This window comes from Ostrinia furnacalis, unplaced genomic scaffold (genome assembly GCF_004193835.3).
Source record: "Ostrinia furnacalis isolate ACB-3 unplaced genomic scaffold, ASM419383v2 OfSCF6932, whole genome shotgun sequence".
Lineage (NCBI taxonomy): Eukaryota > Metazoa > Arthropoda > Insecta > Lepidoptera > Crambidae > Ostrinia > Ostrinia furnacalis.
Window position 1 is genome coordinate 878,801 of NW_021137171.1, and position 8,041 is coordinate 886,841.

Sequence of the window (8,041 nt, forward strand, 5' to 3'; positions counted from 1 at the left end):
ATGTGGTGGAAGGACCACTAGGGTTTCACGCCCATCTTCCGCCCAATCTCCATATGACTAACGATGGGAAATATCTGAGGATATGAAGGTCACATCACGGCCAACTCTGTCTATTGCTCATGAGATTCAGGTGAATTAAGATTGGATTGTGTGAAGATTTTTCCACCCACAATTCAATGAGAACAGCCTATGCTGCAATAGACTTTCATAATTTTGTATAATAAGTTGTTTTGTATTAATTTGAATAAATTGTAAGACCTATTAATTCTATAACTATGTTGAGATCGTATAACAGGAGGAGGAACATATACATCGTCGTAGTTAAGCATCTGAAAGTAATTGAGTCCTTGACCATGTACCTTCTGATAGAACATATTTGACTTGACTCTATTGTCCCCAGGGCAGCTAGTTGAGTTTACAAATGGCAAAAAGTTGTTTCTGTACGGAGGGTTTCTGTACACAAAGAGAAGTGGGAGAGCCAACCAAGCCAGGTGGTTTTGTAGCTACACCAGTAGATGCTATGTGGCTATTTACTTAGATCCGAACATGACGGTGATCGGAAAACCATCAGGGATCCATACCCATCCTCCGCCACGTCTTATGGTGTTTAATGGAAAATATATGAGGGTTTAAAAACCAAATTGATGATGATTGATCATCAGGTTTCAGAGCATGAGATATGTGACTTGACTTGAGTTTCATTTGTAACTTGAAACTGGTCTGAACTGTATTTCAGTGATCGTAGCATAAGTGTTCTAATTTGAACTTGAATAATATGTAATAAATCACACCAAAATTATGTAATTAAGATAATAAAAACATTATTTCCACATTAATCTTGATATTTGATTGGAGCATAGGAACTTGTCCTACTTAAATCAAATATTGGCTAATTTTGTAGCAGCTCACTGATTTTTCATGAAATTTCTGAAATTGTCCCCAGGGGACCTAATCGAGTTGTGCTAATGATTTTGTACAAAAAGTATTTGTATAGAAAACGGAGTGGATGGAAGGGAACCAAAGGTAGGTGGAGTTGCAGTCTTAATAGCAGGTGCAACTGTGTCGATGCATTTGGACCAGGATTTCATCCATCCAAACACTTTCAGGGCGTATAATCGAGTTTCTCAATGGGAGGAGTATGTTCTTGTTCAATGGTTACACATACACCAAGAAAGGCTCTTTGAAGAACTCAAAAACGTCTAGGTGGGCCTGCAGCATGACCAACAAATGCAAGGTTTATATGCATATTGCTAACGATAAGAAGATCGCCGAGCCACCCATAGGCAAGCACAATCATCCGCCTCCGAAACTCTTGCAGATAACGGACGGGAAATATATTAGACTGAAATAGTACCCGGAAGACGTAGTGTAGACAGGCCTTCCATTAGGTGGATCGACGATCTGGTGAAGGTCGCGGGAGGAGCCTGGATGCGAGCGCGCACGACCGGTCTTTGTCCAGCAGTGGACGTCATTCGGTTGAAACGAACGAACGACAATAGTAGATTGTATTGCAACATTTGCAACTATCATCATCAACGTTTCAGTCACAGGATGTCTATTGCTGAACATAGGCCTCCCCCAATGATTCGCTCTTGTAATTTTGCTTACCTCTTAATACAAATGAGAAAAAATCAATAAATAATAAGGACTAAGGAAGGAAGATTTTTTTTTTAAATAAATAAATACATAATATTTTTTTTGTTTTACAGGTCAACTGATACAGTTAGTAAACGGTAAAACTGTGTACTACTACGAAGGGTACACCTTTTACAAGGCGGTGTCGCTGAGGAAAGGGCTCGCGGTGCGGTACCCCTGCACTAGGTCCGACATTTGTAAAGGCTACCTACACCTGGACCAACACTTTAATGTTCTGGAAACTTCTAAAAACGAACACACCCACGCTCCTGGGATACTCCACCAGACGGCTGATGGGAGGTACATCAGATTAAAGAGTTAAAATGGCAGCATTTAGTTCTTATTATATTTTCAAAGGATGGGTTAAAATTTTCTTTTGTAGTTTGACTGACTAGTATCACATAAGGCACGGTTTCCATCAAAGTGGAGTGGAGCAGAGAAGTGTGCTAAATAGCAATCAGATTTCATTATTTCCACTTCTCGTCTCCGCTCCGCACAGCTCCGCGCCACGCCGCCGCCGCTGTCAAATTCTATAGAAAAATTTGACGGCCCGACACTTCTAACCACATTATGAACTATGAGTTGTTCGAAATAAAAACTTTTTATTTATTATTTATTTACTTCTCCGCTCTGCTCCGCTTTGGTTGAGATATTTTTTTGTTTTGGTGGAAAATTGGGTTGAGGCTGTATACGATGTAAAAACTCCCCACTATTAGGTTCGCTTCGCCCATCTCTGAATTTATAAGTTAACTTAATTTTATTCATATGACAAACCTGGGTACCTAATTAATTTTCAAGTTTTTCTAGCATCGCATTAGACTTCTTGCTTAACTAGAATAGTGTGATTTATAGCTAGATAAATTGGTGTGATTTTGAAAATAATGTACATGTTATTGTTTGGTTAGGTTGGACCTATTAATGAATGTGTATCTATTTAAATTAACTTAACTAACTGTGGTTTCTAGGTTTATCTTATTCATAGTCCTGTTTAAAACAGATAAGTAAGTACCTAAGTAGGTATGTTTTTTTTATCTCAACAGTTATATCCAAAATGCAATGTTAATTCTGTGTTATTTACCAAAATCGTATTTGTAATTTATTATCAAAAATATTATGTTTTGATTAAGTTTGTTTATAGTTTCATTAATTTACAATACAATGAATAGTTTATGTACTGTCAGTCTTTTTCGTTTTATTAAAAATAAATTGATCAATTTAGACGATGTAAAATATCTTAACCCCATATACATCAACCTTGTTCCATTGCAATAAAATATGCTTCTCTTTACCTATTCCAAACAATTGTCCCGTTGGTTGTCTAGAGTGTATCGCCTTAGAGCTATAAGAACGCCTGAATAGTGCCGTATCTTTTGCATAATGTTTTTTTTTTTTCTTACCTGGTATGATGTACAATAAACTGTAATGTGGTAATAGTTAGGCCTCAGCCTCGAATTTAGCGGGCAGCGGCGCGGGAGCGGCGGCGGCGCGGGAGCGGCGGCGGCGCGGGAGCGGCAGCGGCGCGGGAGCGGGGCGGGCAACGCAGACTTCGCCGCTAAAGCGCCGCGCGAGCTGCCCGCTAAATTCGAGGCTGAGGCCTAAGACACGGTTCTTAACGCGACGTTTATTAATGAGTTACATTATGCACTCACGGCTTGACGTTTCGGCTGCGATGCTGCAGCCGTGGAATACAAGCAGACTGGCGGCTCTTACTATTTTAGTTGAAATAAAACGCGAAAGTTTAAAATCTTATACAATAAACTGTGTTGTAACTATCAATCATTTGACCTGTTCTAGTTCTAACTATCTAAGCATTGTCCTCCAGGGGAACCAGGTCACATGGTCGAGCTGATCAGCGGGAAGAACGTATTCCTCAAGGATGGACAGACGTACTATCGGAAGTACGTCGTTAAGAAGTTGAACGCTACCCGCTGGTCCTGCACCAGGGCTGCAACCTGCTCAGCATTTCTACACTTGGATGAAACCATGAATGCGCTCTCGACCTCTAAAATGGAACACAACCACCCCTCCTCAAAGTATCAAATATCAACCACTGGGAAATACTACAAAATATAAAGAACTAGCGGCCGCTCGCGACTAGGGTTGCCAGGCGTCCCTGTTTCAAAAACCGGGATAAAAATTATCCTATGTCCTTTCCCGGGACTCAAACTATCTCTATGCCAAATTTCATCAAAATCGGTTCAGTGGTTTAGGCGTAAAAGCGTGACAGACAGACACTATTAGACTTAATCTGTCTAAACCATACAATTACAAAACATTATTTTAGCGAGCGCGCTCTACGATGTCAAAAGACTCGACGTTCCTGTAATGTAAAGTTTCACCATGATCTGTTCAGTAGTTTGGGCGAGAGAGTGACAAACATCTACCCATTATCGCAATCTTTCACATTTGTAATAAGATAAGATAAGAATTTATTCATAATATTCATTACATGTCAAAATGCTAGTCAGTAAGTAATCCATCAAGAAGTCAATGTCTAGAATTTAAGAACTCGTGAATTTCGGTTCGGTGGCTATTTTAACTCCCTAAGATTAATTGGAATCATATTACAATGCAAAATAAATGTCGAACATAAATAAATCTAAAATCTGAAGTAAAATAATTTTTATATTTTTGATTAATCTGTTTAAAAATACAAGTTAATAAGCTTCATCATGGGATAATAAATTCTCTCAAATATTATTCCTACAGGCGAAATGATACAGCTGCTAAGCGGAAAACTGCTGTATATGCTGCATGGTCATACATACTACGAGAAGGCTCTGGTCAAGAAGCGAAAGGCCACCAGATGGGCCTGCACCAGGGGGTCCACCTGCAATGCATACGTCCACCTCGACCAGCAACTAAATATGCTGAACAGTTCCAAAATCAACCACAATCACCGCCCAGCTACTTACCATATGATGCCCTGCGGGAAATATGTCAAACTTTAGATAATGGTGTACAATAATTTGGTGGGTAAGGCGGGAGTCTTGGGAGAGACGGGGACGCAGACCATCTTTTAGCCTAGGCGTAGACCATCGATTTTTCGTCGGCCGATTAGTTAGTCGGGCAGTTGATCAGTATGGGCATGTTTGGAAAGTGCGCACATTACACCGATTTGATTTGGCCGATTCTTCATACAAATTAAAATCGGGCCCAAATATCGGCCATTTAAAAATCTTAGACGGCCGATAAATAGTCTAAATTCTAATTTGTACGAGTATGAAGAATCGGCAGATACCAATGTGCGCATTTTCATACATGTCCACTAATTCACAGGGCGACCCAACTATCGGCCGACAAAAAGTCTGGTAGACTGCAGCTAGGCTTAACCACGCAAATCAAGTACAAACTTTGATAGATTGCCGCCAAATAATATTGAATAGATAAGCTACAATATTGTGTTTTCTGTGATTAATTTCCCAAATTAAACTAACTTTAAGCTTGAGTTCTTGAGAGACTAAGAATGTGTACCTTGACTCTGCATTGTTCTTGATCTGATAGGACTTACATAGATCTGTGTTTTTTTCTGTGATTCTAGAACAGTTACTGTGTTGTGTTCTTAATTTTATCAAATATAAATGTGTTATTTAAAAATAATACTATAACCACGTATTATTATTTATTTTTATTGTCTCCTTTTTATTTTATTTTTTCTGTTATCTAAGATCAACTCTGGTCAAAATCTTGTTTCATCCTTCAAATGTTTGCTTCAGTTCTGTTACCCATCTAATAAGCCCATGACGCAAATCACCTTATCATATTTCCCATTCCAGGGGAAATCATCGTGATTGATTGAATTATCACGTACTTAAATCATGTCTTTTTTGTGCACAAAACAACAACGTGTGTACACAATTTTTGGAAAGATTTATTAAATGAAAGATGTTAAGAAAATAAGCCTACATTATTTTTCATAAATAAATTGATTGTCCTAACTATTTCTAATCATATATTTTATATTTCGGTTATTTCTAATATTTAACAAATTAGCCAGAAATACATAATATTCACCATTCTACCATTAAAAACGTTCATGTTGTTTCCATTAGCTCAAAAGATGCTTTTATGTACCAGTCCTTTGACCCAATTAATAAGAATGGAGACCGTGTCTTAACAAATGAGCTGTATATTTGCAATATGAAATTTCTCTTCCTTATGTACTTCTTTCTTAAAGCCTTAAGTACGATCCTTCGCTTTTGAACAAGCTTCAATAGAAATTGGGAATCATTCAAAAGCATGAAACCTACTAACATTAACATCAAATCGTCTGCCCGGAATGATGTATATTGTAAATAAATCATTGATTGCCAAGCGAAGTAATATGCAGATTACTAATACAATGAAATCTCTATAGCCTTTGATCATATTCTTTAACATTAATTTGATTTACTATAACAGCTTGTCGTTTCAGTGAACATTTTCATGACGGCACGGGGCAAAGAGCGGCTGATTTACCACAACTACACGTATTACAAGCAGCAGCGTACGCGCAGCGGTTTCAGATGGGGCTGCACCAAGAACCGCTGGCACAAGTGTAAGGCGTACCTCCATTTGGCAGACGATATGACGATAGTCCGGTGCAATTTGAACCACACGCACAGTGCGTTTAGCTCGACTTAAGCTAGTGAAATAATATTAATATTGCGTTAAGCACCGCAATACCCGGACAGCTAGTATCCACAGCTTCAAGCTGCGACTGCATATCAAACTTCAGTATTCTACGTACACACTTTAATATTGCGTTAAGCACCGCAATGCCAGCAAAGCTAAGCAGTTAGAATTAAGCTGCGACTGCATATCAAACTTCAGTATTCTACGTACACACTTAGGCTCGCCATAAACAAACAGTTTGAAGCAGCTAGTATCAACAGCTTTAAGCTGCGACTGCATAGCAAAAACAGTATCCTACGTATACACATACACGGAACCGCTTGAGCAGTTACGTAGTTTGCTATGCAGGGTTGGAAGCAGTCGATATTAGCAGCTTCAAGCTGACCGTATATGGCGGTTCTTTTCTTACACGGAATTGCTCTAGCAGTTGTGGTTGTGACTGCTTCGAATGGTTGGCGGTCAAGCAGTCGCCAGTCATACACTGACTGCTCGATCTGTCGACTGCTCTCTAGCAGTTACCTCCGCTCGCACTTTATTCCACGTCACGCGCGCATGTGACTTGTTGAGCAGTTAATACAAACTGCTCAAGTAGTTATCAATGGCAGCTTCAAGCTGTTGACTATGTTCAATTGTTCATCACTGGCTCACTGCTCGGGCTGTCCGTGTATGGCAGGTCTTAGAGCTGCCTTTCGTTTTTGTAGTAATCTAGCTGTTTCAAAATTTATTTACGCCAAATTTTCTAGTCACCTCACCAGCCTCAACTACATCTATTGCAATAGGTACAGTATTTTCTAATTTAATTAAGTCTTTTTACTTCTAGTCACCTCTGAATGGACCTCTAATATAATGTCCGTAATTACATCAAGCTGTGATCTTATTAGGGTTAATGTTATTTAGATGATGATAGGGTAAGGTGGGGCACANCATTGGAGCATAGGAACTTGTCCTACTTAAATCAAATATTAGCTAATTTTGTAGCAGCTCACTGATTTTTCATGAAATTTCTGAAATTGTCCCCAGGGGACCTAATCGAGTTGTGCTAATGATTTTGTACAAAAAGTATTTGTATAGAAAACGGAGTGGATGGAAGGGAACCAAAGGTAGGTGGAGTTGCAGTCTTAATAGCAGGTGCAACTGTGTCGATGCATTTGGACCAGGATTTCATCCATCCAAACACTTTCAGGGCGTATAATCGAGTTTCTCAATGGGAGGAGTATGTTCTTGTTCAATGGTTACACTGGTTACACATACACCAAGAAAGGCTCTTTAAAGAACTCAAAAACGTCTAGGTGGACCTGCAGCATGACCAACAAATGCAAGGTTTATATGCATATTGCTAACAATAAGAAGATCGCCGAGCCACCCATAGGCAAGCACAATCATCCGCCTCCGAAACTCTTGCAGATAACGGACGGGAAATATATTAGACTGAAGACGTAGTGTAGACAGGCCTCCCATTAGGTGGATCGACGATCTGGTGAAGGTTGCGGGAGGAGCCTGGATGCGAGCGCGCACGACCGGTCTTTGTCCAGCAGTGGACGTCATTCGGTTGAAACGAACGAACGACAATAGTAGATTGTATTGCAACATTTGCAACTATCATCATCAACGTTTCAGTCACAGGACGTCTACTGCTGAACATAGGCCTCCCCCAATGATTCGCTCTTGTAATTTTGCTTACCTCTTAATACCTTGTACAAAATACAAATGAGAAAAAACAATAAATAATAATGACTAAGGAAGTTTTTTTTTAAATAAATAAATACATAATTTTTTTTTTGTTCTACAGGTC